The sequence below is a fragment of the Capricornis sumatraensis genome, chromosome 2 (assembly GCF_032405125.1).
Source record: "Capricornis sumatraensis isolate serow.1 chromosome 2, serow.2, whole genome shotgun sequence".
Classification (NCBI taxonomy): Eukaryota; Metazoa; Chordata; class Mammalia; order Artiodactyla; family Bovidae; genus Capricornis; species Capricornis sumatraensis.
Window position 1 is genome coordinate 140,098,850 of NC_091070.1, and position 11,986 is coordinate 140,110,835.

Consider the following 11,986-nt stretch of genomic DNA (forward strand, 5'->3'; position numbering starts at 1 on the left):
GAAATCAGTTTTAGCTATTTTACATATTTCAAAATATTAGAATCACTTATAGGAACATGAAAGTGAGAAAAATCTTAAGCTTTGAACAGTACTCTTTAGCAAATTCAATTTTATGTTAACAAGTAACAGGATTGATAGAGGGTCAAGTGTTTGGGTCTTATGAATGTATAGTTGGCAACATGAAAATTAAGTGGAGATGCTTATGATGCAGAATACACATGCATCTGAAAATACTTTTAAGTACACACACAAATTCTAAAGGAAATTGTGTATGGGCTATCCTGAAGTTATTAAAGATGGTTGTTATATACAACAAATAAAAATTATTTAGTAGATTGATATTTTGACATATCTGTATACCTGTGAGGTCACCACCAAAAGCAAGATTATTAACATAGCCATTAGCCTCAAAACTTTCTTGGCATGCTTTTGTAATTAGCCCTTCAAGGTTCTCCTATTCTGATGACTGATCTGCTTTCTGCATTTTCTAGAATTTTCATAAATATAATACAAAAAGTTTGGAGATTTTAAGAACTGCCCTGAAATGTGCCAATTTGTATCAGGACATACACATCTCAATAGCTGATTTAACTCAGAGCTCAGCTTTATATAGCAAAAGGGCACATAGCCAGTCATAGGAAAAATGACTACATTAGGTGATGACCAAGGAAGCCATACACAAGTTTCTACATTCTTTTCCTTCTGGAGTCTCAAAGAATGTGTTTTCTCTTTGGCTGTGAATTAAAGGGATGTGTGCTCAGTACTCTTCCCTAGAGAAACCCACCTGAAAGCCACAGTCTGAGGCTTTATGGAACTGAAACTCAGAATTGTAACAATGAAACCAATTAAGTATCAACAATCTTGATATTTATGTAAACAGTCCTGACAGGCCATTATAGCATGGTCCTTTGCTCCATTTGTACACAACGAAGTCCTCAATCACTAACATAAAATACCTTCTGAAGTCTAGATACTCTGAGGTTCACCAAAGTTAATATCTTGGGTCTAGGTTCTCTTGGAGACATGAATCTCTAAGAAACAAAACTTGTGTTAATCTTTTTCTCATGAATACCTACTCTCTTTGGTTTGACTTCTTAAGTATATTGACCTTCATCAATATTATTGTATTTGTCCCTATTTCTTTCTATTTTATTACTATAAAGCATTCTATCATATAGCTTCCCTGATGGTCCAGAGGGTAAAGAATCTGCCTGCAATGCAGGAGACATGGGTTCAATTCTTGGGTCAGGAAGATCCCAGAAGAAGGAAATGGCAACCAGTATTCTTGCCTGGAGAATTCCCATGGACAGAGAAGCCCAGCTGGCTACAGCCCATGAAGTCACAAATCGTCAGACATGACTGAACAACTAACACACACATTCTGTCATAGAAATATACAGAAATGTTTCTGCACTCAGTTGTTGATGCATATTTAGATAATTTCCTGGTTTTTGTTAAAAATAATGCTCCTATGAATATTTGTGTACAGCTTTATCATTTATACATGCTTTAATTTTATTGAATAAGTATATAGAAGTAAAATAGATGTCATATAATAGGCATACCTTTAACTATATAAATAACTTCAAAATATTTTTTCAAAGTAGTTGCACCATTTTGCCTCTCTCTTCTGGTGTCTCAGATAGTAAAGCATCTTTTTGCAATGCAGGAGACCCAGATTCGATCCCTGAGTCAGGAAGATCCCCTGGAAAAGGAAATGGCAACCCACTCCAGTACTCTTGCTTGGAAAATTCTATGGACAGGGGAGCCTGGAAATCTACAGTCCCTGGGGTTGCAGAGAGTCAGACACGACTGAATGACTTCACTTTCTTTCTTTGCACCATTTTATATTTCTACTAACAGTAAATGAGATTTACAGTTGCTTCATATTCTTACCAACACTATGTATTGTTGTTGTTGCTATTTAGTCTCCAAGTGATGTCCCACTCTTTTACAATCCTATGGACTATAGCCAGCCAGGCACCTCTGTCCATGGATTTTCCAGGCAAGAATATTAGAGTGGGTTGCCATTTCCTTCTCCAGGGGATCGTCCCAACCCAAGGATCAAACGTGCATCTCCTGTGTTAGCAGTTCTTTACCACTGAGCCACCTGGGAAGCCCTGATCATATGCTTTCATTTTAGTCATTTAATGTGTGCATATGCTCAGTCGTGTATGACTCTTTGCAACACCAGGAACCTCCAGGCTCCTCTGGCCATGGAATTTTCCAGGCAAGAATACTGGAATGGGTGGCCATTTCCTATTCCAGTAGAATCTTCCTGATCCAAGAACTGAACATGTGTCTCTTGCATCTTCTGGATTGGTGGGCAGATTCTTTACCACTATGCCACCTTAATAGATATTTTACTTTTAACTTGCATTTTTATAGTAAAGAATAATGTTGATTATAGTTTCATGTGCTTAATTAACTTCTTTGGTGAAATAACTTTATTATTTTTATTGCTTGCATTTTTATTAATTTTTTAAAGAAGAAAGCTAAGTACAGTTAATTAAGAACTTTCTGTTAACCAAATACTGGAACAGATGTTTTACATTTATATGTTAATTTTCTGCCCACTTACACCAGCCCTGGGAACAACTAATATACTTAATGTCTTAATGAATGTTTTTTCTGGAGATATCATATAAATGGGATCATAGAATATATGGTCTATTATATCTGGCTTAATTCACTTAATTTTTTAAAGGTCCATCCATGTCGTAGCATATAAAAGTACTTTATTCATTTTATAACTGAAATAATATTCTGTGGTGTATATTTAACACATTTTTGTTTATACATTCATTGAATGATGGACATTTGGATTGTTTCCCTTCCTTGGCTGTTGTGAATGATGCTTCCATGGTCATTTCTGTATAAATTTTTCAAGGATATATGTTTTCATTTCTTGTCAGTATATACCTAGAAGTGAACTTTTAAAATAACTGCCCAACTATTTCCCAAATAGGCTGTACCATTTTACATCCCTATCAGTAATGTATCAACACTTTGGTGTTCATACTCATGCTCACCAGCATTTATTATTGTCCTTTTTTTTTTTTTTTTAAATTTTCCCTCCCACTGTGTGTTAGTGGTATCACATTGTGGTTCTTAATTGAATTTTGTTTTAGTTAAATTTCATGAGCTTACTGGCCATTTGTATATTTTCTTTAGAGAAAACACTATTCAAATAATTTCCACCTTTGAACATATGTTGTTGTTTATTGTTGAGCTGTAAAATTCCTCTTGACATATTCTGCTTCAATTCAGTTCAGTCGCTCCGTCATGTTCGACTTTTTGTGACCCCATGAATCACAGCACACCAGGCCTCCCTGTCCATCACCATCTCCCAGAGTTCACTCAAACTCACGTCCATCAAATCAGTGATGCCATCCAGCCATCTCATCCTCTGTCGTCCCCTTCTCCTCCTGCCCCCAATCCCTCCCAGCATCAGAATCTTTTCCAATGAGTCAACTCTTCGCATGAGGTGGCCAAAGTACTGGAGTTTCAGCTTCAGCATCATTCCCTCCAAAGAACACCCAGGCCTGATCTCCTTCAGAATAGACTGGTTGGATCTCCTTGCAGTCCAAGGGACTCTCAAGAGGCTTCTCCAACACCACAGTTCAAACGCATCAATTCTTCAGCACTCAGCCTCTTCACAGTCCAAATCTCACATCCATACATGACCACAGGAAAAACCATAGCCTTGACTAGACGGACCTTTGTTGGCAAAGTAATGTCTCTGCTTTTCAATATGCCATCTAGGTTGGTCATAACTTTTCTTCTAAGGATTAAGCGTCTTTTAATTTCATGGCTGAGTCACCATCTGCACTGATTTTGGAGCCCCCAAAAATAGTCTGATGCTGTTTCCACTGGTTCCCCATCTATTTCCCATGAAGTGATGGGACCAGATAGCATGATCTTAGTTCTGAATGTTGAGCTTTAAGCCAGCTTTTTCACTATCCACTTTCACTTTCATCAAGAGGCTTTTTAGTTCCTTTTCACTTTCTGCCATAAGGGTGGTGTCATCTGCATATCTGAGGTTATTGATATTTCTCCTGGCAATCTTGATTCCAGCTTGTGCTTCTTCCAGCCCAGCGTTTCTCATGATGTACTCTGCATATAAGTTAAATAAGCAATTCAGTTCAGTTCAATTCAGTCGCTCAGTTGTGTCCGACTCTTTGCGACCCCATGAATCGCAGCATGCCAGGCCTCCCTGTCCATCACCATCTCCCGGAGTTCACTCAGACTCACGTCCATTGAGTCCATGATGCCATCCAACCATCTCATCCTCTGTCGTCCCCTTCTCCTCCTGCCCCCAATCCCTCCCAGCATCAGAGTCTTTTCCAATGAGTCAACTCTTCACATGAGGTGGGCAAAGTACTGGAGTTTCAGCTTTAGCATCATTCCTTCCAAAGAACACCCAGGGCTGATCTCCTTCAGAATGGACTGGTTGGATGTCCTTGCAGTCCAAGGGACTCTCAAGAGTCTTCTCCAACACTACAGTTCAAAAGCATCAGTTCTTCTGCGCTCAGCCTTCTTCACAGTCCAACTCTCACAGCCATACATGACATTACTTGACTAGCCTGTGAGGTGAGTGCAATTGTGCAGTAGTTTGAGCATTGTTTGGCATTGCCTTTCTTTGGGATTGGAATGAAAACTGACCTTTTCCAGTCCTGTGGCCATTGCTGAGTTTTCCAAATTTGCTCGCATATTGAGTGCAGCACTTTCATAGCATCATCAGCTCAACTGGAATTCCATCACCTCCACTAGCTTTGTTCATAGTGATGCTTTCGAAGGCCCACTTGACTTCACATTCCAGGATGTCTGGCTCTAGATTAGTGATCACACCATCATGATTATCTGGGTCGTGAAGATCTTTTTTGTACAGTTCTGTGTATTCTTACCACCTCTTCTTAGCATTCAATTAGTATTTTTCCCATTATATGGCTTCCCCTCCATCACTTTCTTAGTAGTGTCACTTTCAGCAAACAATTTAATTTTGATAAATCTAACTCTATTGTTCTTGTGTTGCTTGTGTTTTGTTGTCATATCTGAGAAATTACTGCCTAATGGTTTAATCCCTGGGTTGGGAAGATCCCCTGGAGAAGGAAATGGCAACCCACTCCAGTATTCTTGCTTGGGAAATCCCCTGGACAGAGGAGACTGGCAGGCTACAGTCCATGGAGTTGCAAAAAAGACACAATTTACAGATTAAACAACAACAACCCCAGATTAGGAAGATTATACATATGTTTTCTTTTAATATTTCTATAGTTTTAGTTGTTCAATTGATGTCAGTAATTTATACATATATATATATATATATATATAATTTGTATTTAGAGCAAGGGGGGAATTAAACTCATTACTTTAGCATCCAGACTTTTTAGCACAATTTATTCAAAAGACTACCTTTTTCCTCACTCTTCTTGACATCCATGCCAATTCTTAAAACTTCTACCATAAAGGTTTATTTCTGGACTGTCAATTTTATTCCATGGATTTATATGTCAGTCAGTGCTTAGCCAGTTCCACACTGTCATGGTTAATCTACCTTTGTAGTACAGTTTGAGATTGGGATGTATGAGTCATGTATTATTTGACATTTTTCAAGATTATTTGGGCTGTAATAGGTCACTTGACTTCTCATATAAAATTTAGGATCAGAAAAAAGTCAGCTGGGATTTTATAGGGATTGTGTTGAATCTATATATGCAATTTGGGGGTAATGATATTCTAACAATATTAAGCCTTCCAGGTCATGAATGTGACATATATTTTCACTTACATAGATTTTCTTTAATTTCTTCCAATGATGTATTAGTGCATTTGCTTTGACAAATGCAAATCTTGCACTTGATTTGTTAAATTTACCTTTTTGTAATTTTTTTAAAGCATTTTCAGATTGTTCATTATTATTCTACAAAAATAAAACTGACTTTTTTGTATCAATATTGTGTTCTAACACCTAGCTGAATTATTCCATGAAATCTAATTATGTGTGTGTATGTGTCTATATTTTTAAAATGTACTATATAAAATATTTTGTCATCTTCAAATTGAGGCAGTTTTTCTTCTAACTTTTTAATTTGGATGTCTTTATCTTATTTATTTTCCTTGCCTAATTCCCCTGGCTGAAACTTTTATCCTAGTTTTGAATAGACTGTTGAGTTTTTATCATGTTCCTGATTTGAGGAAAGCTTAATCTTTCATGATTAAGAATGATATTAGTTGTAGCATTTTCATAGATGCCCTTATAAGATTGAGGAACTTATTTTTATTTCTAATTTTTTCAGTCGTTTTATCATAAAACAATGTAGGGTTTTGTGAAGAAAGTCACCAATTATTGTGAAGATAATTAGATAATTTTTTGTCATTTTTTTCTGTTAAGATGGTACACTGTTGTTGTTTTTCATTCACTAAGCCGTGTCCAACTCTTTGTGACCCCATAGACTATAGTCTGCCAGTTTCCTCTGTCCTCCACTATTTCCTGGAGTTTACTCAAAATCATGTCCATTGAGTCTGGTAATGCTATCTAACCATGTAATCTTTGGCTGACTCTTTCTCCTCCTGCCCTCAGTCATTTCCAGAATCAGGATCTTTGCCAATGGAATGGCTCTTTGCATCAGATGAAATGAAGTGAAGTGAAGTCGCTCAGTCGTGTCCAACTCTTTGCAACCTCATGGACTGTAGCCTACCAGGCTCCTCCCTCCATGGGATTCTCCAGGCAAGAGTGCTCAAATGGGTTGCCATTTCCTTCTCCAGGGGATCTTCCTGACCCAGGGATCGAACCCAGGTCTCCTGCATTCCAGGCAGATGCTTTAACCTCTGAGCCACCAGGGAAACCCAGGTAGCCAACATATTAGAGCTTTAGCTTCAACATCAGTCGTTCCAATGAATATTTAGGGTTGATTTTTTTTTTAGGATTTACGGGTTTAATCTCCTTGCTGTCCAAGGGCCTGTCAAGAGTCTTCTCCAGCACTACCATTCAAAAGCATAAATTCTTTGTCACTCAGCCTTTATGGTCCAACTCTCACATCCATACGTGACTACTGGAAAAACCATAGCTTTGACTATATGGACCTTTGTCAGCAAAGTGATGTCTCTGCTTTTTAATATGCTGTCTAGGTTTGTAACAGCATTTCTTCCAAGGAGCAAGCATCTTTTAATTTCATGGCAGCAGTCACCTTCCACAGTAATTATGGAGCCCAAGAAAAAAAATCTCTCATTGTTTCCAATTTTTCCTCTTCTATTTGCCATGAAGTGATGAGACTGGATGCCAAGATGTTAGTTTTATGACTGTTGAGTTTAAATCAGCTTTTTCACTCTCCTCTTTCATTTTCATTAACAAACTTTTTAGTTCCTCTTCAATTTCTGCCATTAAAGAGGTATCATCTGCATATCTGAGATTGTTGATATTTTTCCCAGGAATCCTGATTCCAGTCTGTGATTCATGCAGCTTGGTATTTCTCATGATGTACTCTGCATAGAAGTTAAATGAGCAGAGTGACAATATGCAGCCTTATTATACTCCTTTCCCAATTTTGAGTCAGTCAGTTGTTCAATGTCCTGTTCTAACAGTTGCTTCTTGACCTACATACACATTTTTAAGGAGACAGGTAAAATTATCTGGTATTCCTATCTTTAAGAACGCTCCACAGTTTGTTGTGATCTACACAGTCAAAGGCTTTAGTGTAAGCCAATGAAGCTGATGTTTTTATGAATTCCCTCATTTTCTCCATGAGCCACTATGTTTGTTCATAGTAGTGCTTCTTAAGACCCACTTGACTCACATTCTATGATGTCTAGCTCTAGGTGAGTGACCACATCACCTTGGCTATCCAGGTCATTAGGACCTTTTCTGTATAGTTTTTCTGTGTATTTTTGCCACTTCTTCTTAACCTTTTTTGCTTATGTTAGATCCTTTACCGTTTTTGTCCTTAATCATGCCCATCTGTGCATGAAACTTTACCTTGCTATCTCCAGTGTTCTTGAAAAGGTCTCTAGTCTTTCCCATGCTATTATTTTCCTCTATTTCTTTTCACTGTTCATTTTAGAAGGCCTTATCTCTGCAATTCAGTTGGGTACGTCTTTCCCTTTCTCCCTTACCTTTTACTTCTCTCCTTTCCATAACTATTTGTAAAGCTTCCTCAGACAACCACTTTGCCTTCTTGCATTTATTTTTCTTTGGAATGATTTTGGCCATTGCCTCCTGTACAGTGTTATGAACCTCCATCCATAGTTCTTCAGGCACTGTCTACCAGATCTAATTCCTTGAATATATTCATCTCCATGATATAATCATAAGGAATTTGGTTTAGGTCTTACCTGAATTGCCTACTGGTTTTCTATACTTTCTTCAATTTAAGCTTGAATTTTGTAATAAGGAGCTCATGATCTGAGCCATAGTCAGTTTCAGGTCTTGCTTTTACTGACTATATAGAGCTTTACCATCTTTGGCTGCAAAGAACTTAATCGATCTGATTTTGGTATTGACCATCTGGTGATGTCAGTGTGCAGAGTCTTCTCTTGGGTTGTTGGGAAAGGGTGTTTGCTATGACCAGTGTGCCCTCTTTACAAAACTCTATTAGCCTTTCCCCTGCTTCATTTTGTAGGCCAAGGCTAAACTTCCCTGTTATTTCAGGTATCTATTGACTTCCTGTGTTTTCATTTCAAATCCCTATGATGAAAAGGACATCTTTTTTTGTTAGTTCTAGGAGGTGTTGTAAGGTCTTCATAGAACTGGTCAACTTCAGCTTCTTCGGCAATAGTGGTTGAGGCATGGACTTGGATTACTGTATTGTTGAATAGTTTGCCTTGGAAATGAACTGAGATAATCATGTCATTTTCAGATTGCACCCAAGTCCTGCATTTCAGACTCTTTTGTTGACTGTGAGAGCTACTCCATTTCTTCTAAGGAATTCATTTCCACAACAGTATTAACAGATATAATGTTCATTGGAATTAACTTCACCCTTTCTGTTAATTTTTGTTCACTGATTTCTAAGATGTTGATGTTCAGTCTATCTCCTGCTTGATCACATCCAATTAACCTAGATTTATGGACCTAACATTCCAAGTTCATATTCAATATTGTTCTTTATAGCATCAGACTACGTTCACCACAGTTGAGCTTCATTTATGCTTTGGCTCAGCTGGTTTATTCTTTGGAACTATTAGTAATTGCCCTCCATTCTTCCATAGCAGTTATTGGACATTTTCTGACTGGGGGGGGGGTTCATCTTCAGGTATCATATCTTTTTACCTTTTCATACTGTTCATGGGGGTTTTCCAGGCAAGAATACTGGAGTGGGTTGCTATTTCCTTCTCCAGTGGAGTATGCTTTGTTAGAACTCTTGACTATGACCCATCCATCTTGCATGGCCTGGCATGGCATGGTTCATAGCTTAAATGAATTATGCAAGCCCCTTCATCACAGCAAATCTGTGATCCATGAAGGGGAAAAATAGTACATTACATTGACTGGTTTTCATTATGTTGAACAAAAAAACTTAGTAATATTCTGAATTCAGTTTGCTAATACTGTGTTGTGATTTTGCTTCTATATTTATAAAATGTGTTGGTTAGTAGTTTATTTTCTTGTGATAGCATTGTCTGGTTTTGGTGTGAGGAAATACTGGCCTCATAGAATGGTTTGGAATGAGTTCCTTCCTCTAAGTCAGGAATATTTTGTAAAGCTTTATTGTAAATTATTTTTTAAGCATTTGGTAAAATTAAAAGACACTTACTCCTTGGAAGGAAAGTTATGACCAACCTAGATAGCATATTGAAAAACAGAGGCATTACTTTGATAACAAAGGTCCATCTAGTCAAAGCTATGGTTTTCCAGTGGTCGTGTATGGATGTGAGAGTTGGACTATGAAGAAAGCTGAGCACCAAAGAATTGATGCTTTTGAACTGTGGTGTTGGAGAAGACTCTTGAGAGTCCCTTGGATGGCAAGGAGACCCAACCAGTCCATTCTGAAGGAGATCAGCCCTGGGATTTCTTTGGAGGGAATGATGCTGAAGCTGAAACTCCAGTACTTTAGCCACTTCATGCAAAGAGCTGACTCATTGGAAAAGACTCTGATGCTGGGAGGGATTTGGGGGCAGGAGGAGAAGGGGACGACAGAGGATGAGATGGCTGGATGGCATCACTGACTCGATGGATGTGAGTTTGAGTGAACTCCAGGAGCTGGTGATGGACAGGGAGGCCTGGCGTGCTGCGATTCATGGGGTTGCAAAGAGTCAGACACGACTGAGTGACTGAACTGAACTGAAAATTCTCTTATGAAGCTATTCTGGTATGGGTTTTGTGAGAAATTTTTTAATCAGTAATTTAGTCTATATTCCTTATATAGGTCTATTTAGATTTTGTCTTTTAAGTCAATTTTATTGCTTTTCTACAAAGTTATTTTGTCTAGATTATCTAATTTGTTGGTGTACAATTGTTCACAGTGTTCCCTTTTAATCTTTAATCAACCTCAGATATCAGGTTTGATGGTGTAGTTCCTCTTTCATTCTTGGATTTAATAGCAGATATTAAACATGTTTAAAGCAATGACTATTGGCTCAAATTCTCACTTGAGGAAGTTGGAAAGAATACTGCTCCAATTATTTTAAGGGAAAAAGCTGCAACTTCATGAGTTTCTTTGATCCCTTTGAAGAGCTGAGGTAGTATTAGAAAAGTTTTTCAATTCAAATGTTTCCTTCACCCATTTAAATTTCTGGATTCCACATTTTCCTTCACTATTCATCCAATAATTCCTTACTCTATTGACAGTTCTTCATTGAATTTAAAATTTGAAATGTTATTCTGAGTTTATACACTGTCCACAGAAATACATACACATAACGTTACCTATCACAATCAAAATCAGAACTTCTGAAACTAGGATACCACCCTCAATGAACTCTGCCAACTCAATCTATTTGTCATATGGAAATTAAGTTTAAATCTAAAAGCCTAAAACATATGTACTAATATTAGGTTTAGAATGTTTGAGAATGTTAGGTTTTCAACTTGCAAATTCATGCATTATCTTAATTCTCTATTTTCTCTCATAGGCATAAATAATAAGAAAAGATTTCCATGTTCTGAACATTTATCAGTAATAAACAAACTGTCTTTATCTAAATATACAAAGGTAGAAATAAATTTTTAAAAGAGAGTAAACAGTAATTCAGTTAATGAAATAACTACAACATTTAACAGAATAAATTGCCAAATAAATACTTTTTTAAAAGGTGAAAACATCGCCAAATATCTGCAATTCAGCATTTCTTCAAGTTACAAGTTGGCAGACACCAGCAAAAATTTCTTTCTCAGATCTAAAACATAAGTTTAGAAGTATAAATAGTGGAATGCACTAATATCTGTGAACATTTTCTCAGTTGTGCAATGATATATATTGAAGGATTCTAATATTATTTTCAAATACTCAAAAGCCAGACGAAACCATGGATACTGATAAGCCAGCCTTTGCACGTTCAGCTTTTGTGTTGGTCTGTAACAGTCCACAGCTCTTCCTTTTTCTGAAGGATTACCCTTAGCTGAATGGTAGCTTCATTTCCCAGGAGGTAAAATACACTGTCCAAGGTCCAGTTTTTCCTCCAGAGTTCATCATGGAATTCTGATGAAGCCAGTCTCATTCCAACTAAAATTATAAATTCCTGTCCTACTTCCCTACTCCCTATTTCTTGAGGTTACAGTCTCAATAAATTATGTGCACTTGAATCCCCATCTCAGGGCTGACCTAAAATAAGTAACTTTGCCTCTTTCATTTCTAAATATCCAGGAAATAAAAGCTGATTTAACCAACTTTGAACAATCATTCTGCTTGCTCCAGAGAGCCTTGGCCAAAGGTATTAATGATTGTGTAATACTATTAAAATAGAAGCAAAGAAGGGCAGATACTCTCAAATTCTCCAGATTCAATTATGACAGTCTTTCTCCATTAGCAAGATAAGTAAACTTAATTCA